Here is an 8760-nt window from a genome sequence, read left to right as displayed (position 1 = left end):
CCTTTTTTATGTTATTGATGATATTAAGAAAACTTTATCTGTCAATTTGCTGTCTATGTTCCGTGAGACTCAATTTGGTCATTTTCTTGATATGCCTGAGTATGTTTTCCATCCGCAAGTTGTTCATAGTCTATTGTTGAGGGAAGTTTACCAGCCCAATCCTAAAGAATTTTGGGCTAAGGTTGCTGGTCGTTGCATACGGTTTAGTGCTGAGGAGTTTTATTCGATCACTGGAATTGATTGTTTTGGTGATTGCAACAAGTTGTTGTTTTCACAGGAATCAAATCAGTTGGTTGAAATTTATTTCCGTGGTGTAAAAACCATTGACCACAAAGCTATTGAGGATGCTTTTTTGGGTAGTAGGTGGGGTTTGGATGAGTCTCTTGGATTGAAACTGGCTGTGTTGTATTTTATTCAATGTTTTCTTCTTAGTAATACTCCTGATAAAGAAGTATCTAGGTTTGATTTAGATGTTGTTGATAGCGGTCGTTGGGATGAGTATTGTTGGGGTAGGGAATCCTTTGAATTGACTATTGATTCATTCAAAGGTAGAATTCAGCATGGGATTATAATGAAAAATAGGAAGGCAGAGAAGGGAGGCCAGTATGATGGTTAATATAGGGCTTTGGGATGTCCGTGGGTGTTTACTGTTTGGTTTTATGAATGTTGTCCTGCCATGGTAAACACTTTCTGTAAAAGAGTTTCATCTAGGATTCCAAGGATTCTGAATTTGAGCAACACCATTGTGACCAAAAATCCAACTCTTCGAGACTTGAAGGGCAAGATTTTTGATTTGTCGTCGAACAAGGTAAAATTCAGTTTCTTTACTTTTTTTTTTCCTGTTTTGTGCTTTTGTTAATATTTTGGTTATTTAATTGTTTTTTTTTTCATTTTTATATTGTGTTTGATTGTGATGTTCAATTAAAGATCAAAAACATATGTCCTACTGATGAAGAGAGGCAAAAGCTTCAACTTGAAGGTTTATTTCTTGATGAATCTATTGATGACTGTGGTATATCGAAGCAAACATTTGAGAATGGTTCATCTTCAAAGAAATCTGATTCAGGTGATATTGATTTGATGAAATCTAAGTTGGAGATGGTCATTTCGAATCAAGCATCATTGGCTGAAGACTTCATATCCTTGAGGTGTTTTGTTGATCTTAATTTCAAGTCTGTAATGACTGTAATTAAGGATATTCAGCAGAAGGTTAATGTCATTCATCGTCGTCCTTCTGATGAGGTATTTAATCATAGTTTATTGTTTCTGTTTTTACATGCTTTGTTTTTAGTTTCTACTGTTTTATTTAAGTTGCATTTGTGTTGTTTGAATCAGGGAAAGTCATCTGATGAGTTAGTAACTCAAGATTCTGATGATGATGATGATGATGCCGAGGATGATGAGAAGGAACTGCCTGATCCTAAAAATATTGATTCTGACTCCGATGATGGTGATGAGTTGGTTAAAGATGGTGGTGATGCTGATGATGCTGATAAGGTTGTTAATGATGTTCCCGCTTCTGATGTGAATCCATCTGAGACTGTTGGAGGCAGTGATGAGAGGGCTAAGGATGTTGAGAAGCTTAAGGCCAATGAGTCCAGATTAAAGGGGGACAATTTTTTCGATGGGTTAAGCCAGCTTGAAATTGATGATGATCAAGTTGTGTTGGCTGGCTTAGAGGCTGTTCGTAAAATCCATGTAAGTGTATCTTAATTTGTTTGCAAGAAAGTTATGTTTTATTTTGGTTGCTTAATAGTTTAATGTTTGTTTTGCAACTGTTTAATTTTAGACTTTGTTTTTTTAGGTCCCACAACCCAATCCAGATGTTGTTGGTAAAAAGTCAGCTGCCATTCATACTGATCAAGAAACTGAGGACATTGTTTCTGATACTCCTTTGTTGGATAAGAGAAAGCGTGCACCAGCATTGAAATCTCCTTTTATTGATTTCGGGTCGGATGATGTGAGGAGCACTCCAATGGAGGTAATGTCCTCAGGTTCTCAATCAGCAGGGGATGAGAAGGATTTTAAGATGGTTACTTATGTGAAGGGCCTTTATGCTCTTAATGATTCATTTGTTGATCCCGTCTCTCCTGAAATTGAGGCAAAGTTTGACGCGTGGATTGGTCAAGGCTTGCTTAAACATCCTAGGTGACTATTTTTATTATTTCTGTATTTCTATTCTATTTTATTTTTCAATTTAATTTTAGTTTTTTATTACAAATTTCATTTTAATGTTGTTTTTTTGTTGTTTGTTTATTCTTTTAGGCATTACAATTGTTATGTTAATGGTGCGAAAAAATTTTCCCCGGGTTTTAGATTAGGTGTTGATTATGTTGAGGATAAAACATGATTTTATCATTTGGCTACCTGTGACATGTTTATCAATGACTCGGTAAAGTTTCTATTTTCCATTACAGTTTATGATAGTTGGTTTTCAGTTGCTTTTTAAATGTTTTTAAGTTTAGCTACTGTATTAAAGTTTTTAAATAGTTGTTCAACCTTTTGATTTGTGTTTCTGTCATGTTTTTGTTTCAGCATATGAACACTATATTCTATTACCTTAGGAAAAAAGGTAAATATTCTTCTGCTGCTACATTGAATTTTGCGACAACTGATTGTCTCTTTGATGATTCCATTCAAGCGTTGTACCACAAGTTCAACAAAGCCAAGGCAATGAAAACTAAGATGTCGCACATTCATGTTGCCCACCCAATAGCGCATTACATTCGAGGTTTGCGAATTCTGTGTTCTAAGCCTTGGTATGAAGCCGATCATGTGTTATTCGTCATAAATCTAAGGAGGGAAAGTCATTGGGTGTTTGATCGTCTTGACTTGAATGAGGGGATTTTGTTTCTTTATAATTCTTTGAGGACTGCCAAAATGAATGATGCAGCTAGGAATGCAATGAAGGCTTATTCTGTGTTGCTCCTTTTGTTTTTTGATCTCCTTGGATTCTGGAAGAATAGGTCACATGCTCCTGATTTAGGTTCTGACCCTAAAGCTCCTCTAAGAATTGTGGAGATTAGTGGTCTTCCGTCTCAGCAGAAAAAGTGAGTTTTTCTTTTCAGTTTATTTTATGTTGTTTTTTAGTTTCTTTAACTGTTTTTCCTTTTTCTGGTTTTTAGTGATTGCAGAGCATTTGTGGCTGCATTTGCCGAGTTCTTCATCCATGGAAAAGATGTTCCTACGGATTTTGACATCGAAGTTTATCGTACTCGACTTGCTGCCCTTTTCTTCTGATATGGCCAAAGGAAAATTGATGAAAGCATTGATAGCGAGGATGAGAAGCAAAGCAAGTCTTCTAAGGCTTCTAAATTAAAAAAGTAGGGTCTTTTAATTTAGTGACAATTTGGTATTATTGGTTGAATCTATTATCAGACAATTGTTAGTGATTTTATGTTTCTAAGTATTATATTTGGTTTTATACTGTGGATCTGGTTTTAAAATTTTATGATATTTGACATTAATCCTTATAATATGTTTCTTCTGTATGTTTGTATCACCATAATTTTTATGTTTTTCTAATTTTTCAAGTTTTTATATCCAGTCGCACAACTATATAGAAACTATTATACAACTATATACAAACAATGTCCATTGTTCAGCGTACTTGTAATTTTAATTGCCTATCATTGTATTTATTCACTGTTTTTCCCTTTTTTCATTATCCTTTATTAATTATGTTTTATAAATTCCTATCTGACTTTTTTTTTAAAACTTTAATAAAGAAGTTATTTTCGTAGTAAATATTTAACAAGTATCAAAACTGTCGTAAAACGATTTTGCAACTATTACCAAACTGTTTAAAAATTTTCAAAAATAAAATCTCATGTGTATCGAATATAACATATCAACCTGTGTGAATTCTTACACAGAATTAAACAATTCAAATAATTCATCTGTATCTATTTTATTGCTTGATTGTTGCATGTCTTTCGGTTGTGCCCGTGTTGACCACATTTGCTGCACCTATTATATTTTTTGGTATCCCATTCAGATAAAAATCTTCGTTTCCTTGGTCTTCCAGATATTATTTTCTGGTTTGGTGGCAGAACAATGATATCTTTTATGTTTTGTGGTACATCCCATGTTGTGTGATTGTGTACCGAATATGTTGAGCCGTTGTATGTTTCAAGCCATGTTTTTGTTGTGTAATAGCCTGAACAGTAGTTGTAAACATTCAAATTCATCTCTTTTATAACAGTAAGCGCATGAGCACACGGTAATTCGTCAAGTTGGAATCGGTTGCAACTGCATGTTTTCTCCTTGAGATTGATGACCCATGATCTTGTTAGTTCTATCACTTCGAACATGGTCTCGTTTATTGGCTTTACCTGCGAATTAAGTCAATTTATAAAATCGTCATTATGTTCCAGAAACTGAAAATAAACTATTAAGAAACTGTAATGCAACTTAAAGTTGTAAGAGATTTTACATTTTGTGTCAATGAGTCCATAAAGTTGTTGACTAATTTCTTCTCTGCTGTAGGTGTTAAAAATGTTGTTGTTTTCTGTGCCTTTTTCCTGTTTGTGTATGTACATTGTTGTATCAAAGCTCTCAATGACTCCATCACTGTTGTGATTGGTAGCTCTCTAGCTGCTAAGTTTGCTGCATTTAGAGATTCAACAATCTTTGAAGTCATAGTTGAATGCATGTTGTTTTTGCAGTGGTATCTTGACCATTTATGGTATCCAACTTGTTGTAAATATGGTCTGACACGGATGTCCAAGCTGTCCAACTCGCTCATATGGTATTCAAATTTCTTCTCTGTGTATGCTCTGGCTGCAGCGAAGAATGGTTTATCCAGCTTGCTTGCATTCTTCTTGAAGGTTGCTTTTAGGTTGCTTAACAGGTGGTATACACAATAGCCATGCGTGATTTCTGGAAATACTTGAGCAACTGTCTTAATTATGCTCTCATGTCTATCTGATATCAAGCACTGTTCCTCTCTAATCCCATATGTTTCTCTTACTTTTGTGAAAACCATTGCCATGAGTTGTTGTTTTCTGAATCCACAACAGAAAAAGCTAGTGGAAAAATGTGCCCATTTCCATCTTGTGTACAAGCAGAGAGCAATGTACCTCCATATGTTGATTTAAGGAAAGTTTCGTCAACAACTATTATAGGTTTGCACTTCTTCCATCCTTTTATTGAAGCATCCAGTGCGACAAACAAGTACTTGAAGCTGTTGTCTTCCTCTATTTGCATGTGCACTATTGTTCCGGGATTAGTTTTTTGCAGCATGTGCAAAAAACTTGGCAGCAGCTTGTATGATTCGTTGGCTTTTCCTCGTAATTCTTCTTGTGCGTGCTCTTTGCTTCTCCATGCTTTCATGTAGTTCATTCTCACCCCATACTTGTGTTTCATTTTCTCCTCTGATGTCTTGTGGCGTTTGAGTTATTTTTATGTTGGTAAATCATGGCTTGATGTAGTTTCTAATCAATTTCGTTGTAGCTTGTCTTTTGTCGGCAAATCTTATGTTTAGATCACAAGTGTGTATCACCTTTCTGTCATACTTTCGAATGATGAATGACTTTGTTGGCCCGTTTCTGGATGCCGTTAGTGCCCACTTGCATTTTGGATCCAAGCAACAAATTTTGTATGTTCTTGCACATGATTTTTTCACTCTGAATTGGAAGTTGTTCCTAATTGCATAGAAACCAAGCACACTCTGGAGTGTTTCTTTGTCTTTGTATATTTGTGCTTCTTCTATTTCAGGATGTTGCGGATCTGTGATTAGTAGTTCGTCATAATATGTGATTTCTGGTTCCCTGGTTTTGTTATTTTCCAGTTGCTCAACCATCTCCTCTGCCACAAGTTTTGCATAGTCCATGAAGTCTAAATTTTCTCCCCCATTTTTTTGGTTCTGTAGCTTCAATTGTATGTTGTTGATTTGTTGAGTCTTCTGTTGTTGTTGCAATGTATTCGATCAGTTCGAAGGCGCTTGTATGTGTAATTAATGAATTAACATTTTCCAAGAATGATGGATTGATGGTTGTTGATGACATTCACACACAATGGGTATGTTGTGAAGTCGGGGTCCTTCAGTTTTAGTTGTATGTAGAAATGCAGGCTTTGATCATCCTTTATCCTCAATGGTTGGTATCCTTCTTTAACTTGATATTTCAGTTGCAAAACAATGTTTTCTTGGTTGCATTCCAGGACATCTTTCAGCTTCCGTTGTAATTCTTCATAGTTACAACTGGCTGAAATGTAATGTCCACTAGCTTCATAATTTTTATAATTCATTCGATCATCAAATTGTCTATTGCAGAAGACTAGGAATGGAATGTCTTTCTTTTCCTGTGATTTTGAAATGGTTATTAGTGTAAGGCAACGATATTAAAACTGGTTTGATTCTGTTATGAAATAGAGTACAAACTTACTTCTATTTCCTTCCCTTTGTTCAAGTCTTGTATTTCCTGTCCTGATTCCTGCTTTTGCCATTTTTATTTTATTTTATTGCTGTTAATAAACTATTAGAAAACTAAAATAAAACTATTAAGAAACGTTAAAAATTATTTCAGAAACTAACCATTTCTCAAAGTGTTTTCTCCTTTTCTTTTTTCCAAAATAAATTCCTGCAAAAAGTAGAATTAAGCTATTATAAAATGATTATGCATCTGTAAATCAACTTGAAAAACCATAACTCTTTACTCAATTTAACATAGTTGTTGTCATTGTGCCTTTTCATCAGTTTTATTTGAATCAGATCAATTTCCAACTATTATAAAACTAATTTGCCACCATTTACATAAATCGTACCTTGTCTATCTGCTAGTTTTTGGTACACGTCAAGTGACACTCCTTCATAATTTGTAAACCATTTTAAAATGATATTGCAACTGTAAGGCAACGCAAAAAATTAAAAACAGCCTTATTCGTAACATGTCGTTCCTTAATTAGAATCTGATCTTGTTTTTTGTTTTTAAGAATCTAAATTGCCTGTTCTAAACCAGGAAATCAACCAGAATGCAACTGTATATGACGTAGATTCATTTTTGAATAAATTTTCATATCATACCTTGTTTTGGATTCGAGGGGGAGCTCCAGATCTGTTTAATACAGATCTACATTGCTTGAATCTAGATTTTCGATTCTGGATTGAGTTATTTTGAACGATTAAAACCGAAATCAAATGTTTAATTTCAGTTTCTTCACGGTTATTCTGGTTTTTTTTCGTAATTTTCTGTTTAGATCATTGGGGTTCTTCTTTTCCAATCAATTTTCGCCGAAATTTATGGTTGTTCTACCCTCGTTATGGTTTCATTCTGGTTGCGTTGCAAATTGGATCGATGGAGGTTTCTTCACCGTCTCCGTTCGTGACGTGCGGCTTAAGGTATAGACCGGGTGGTATTTTTGTAATTTTTTCAATGTGGGTTTTATAAATGTTGAATGGACCGGCCCATAGTGATATTTTAATATTTTACCCTTTTTGGAATTTTCCTGTTTTTTCCCTTTTTAAAAATTATTGTACCTTCTGTTTAATAATGTGATATTTATAAAGACGACTATAAAGTACCCAATATTTATTATCTTTATATGATAATAAATATCATATAAACGATTATAAATAAACACATATAAAGTATGAGAAATCTTACATTGGGTGCAGCGGAATAATATGTCTCCTTCCACTCAGATCTCTAACCCTTGTATCCTTTCTGTCGCAGAGTATTATCAAGATCTAAGCCCGAATATCCTTCTTGTTGAATTGCTTTCTTCACGATCTTCCACACTATGATTGAGGTACTTCTTGCTGTGTGTGGGCACTACTCTATCACTAAGAGGATTCGAAACAATCAAGGAAGAAGAAGGAAAGAGAGTGACGGCTAGGTTTAGTGTGATGGCTCAGGTTTTTCTCTAAAAGGAATAAGATGCAAAAGTTACTTTTTCCTGAAGCCATCACTATCTATTTATAGCATGCCACATAGGGTTAGGTTTGAATTATTTGGCATTAAAATAATGAAAATATTAAATGATAAAGCCTACATAAGTGGCCGGCCATGGCTAGTGGATATGGGCCTCACTTTTGCAATTTTGCTGTTTTATCATTTCTGCATCTCATTTTCTCAAAAATGTCAATTTTCAAATTCAACCATTTAAATATCAATTTCAACTATTTAATAACTATAATTAATTATTAAATAATATTGTCATTTATTATATTTATTAATTAGACCAATCAAAGTATCTTAATTAACAAATATACCCTAGAAACTCTTTCTTTACAGTTTCGCCCTTGCTTAGTGAAAAATTCACAAATAGACATAGTTTAATTTGAGAATTATAATTGATTAATCAAAACCAATTAAATGAGTCTTACAAGTAGTATTGTCTCAACTAGTGTGGGGACCATGAGTCTATATATCCGAGCTTCCAATAAGCAGATCAAGAATTTATATCTTAAATTCACTGACTTATTAATTCTTCGTTGAATCCACGCATAGAACTTAGAATTGCACTCTCAGTATATAGAACGCTCTATATGTTCCACCATATAGACACGTCATTAGTTATCCATTGTTATAATCCCAATTTGATCAATGATCCTCTATATAGATGATCTACACTGTAAATGGATTAGATTACCGTAACACCCTACAATGTATTTTATCCTTAAAACACTTAACCCCGTTGTTGCCCCTAATTTTGCCCAATGTACGTGGACCAACCAGACAAGGACACATGGACACAAAGGGTTTAGCACTTAAATTAATAGCTAAGTATTTGTGAAGAAAGGCATTATCTTAGATATGC

Source organism: Cannabis sativa, chromosome 2 (assembly GCF_029168945.1).
Source record: "Cannabis sativa cultivar Pink pepper isolate KNU-18-1 chromosome 2, ASM2916894v1, whole genome shotgun sequence".
Classification (NCBI taxonomy): domain Eukaryota; kingdom Viridiplantae; phylum Streptophyta; class Magnoliopsida; order Rosales; family Cannabaceae; genus Cannabis; species Cannabis sativa.
This window is presented reverse-complemented; position numbering follows the sequence as displayed.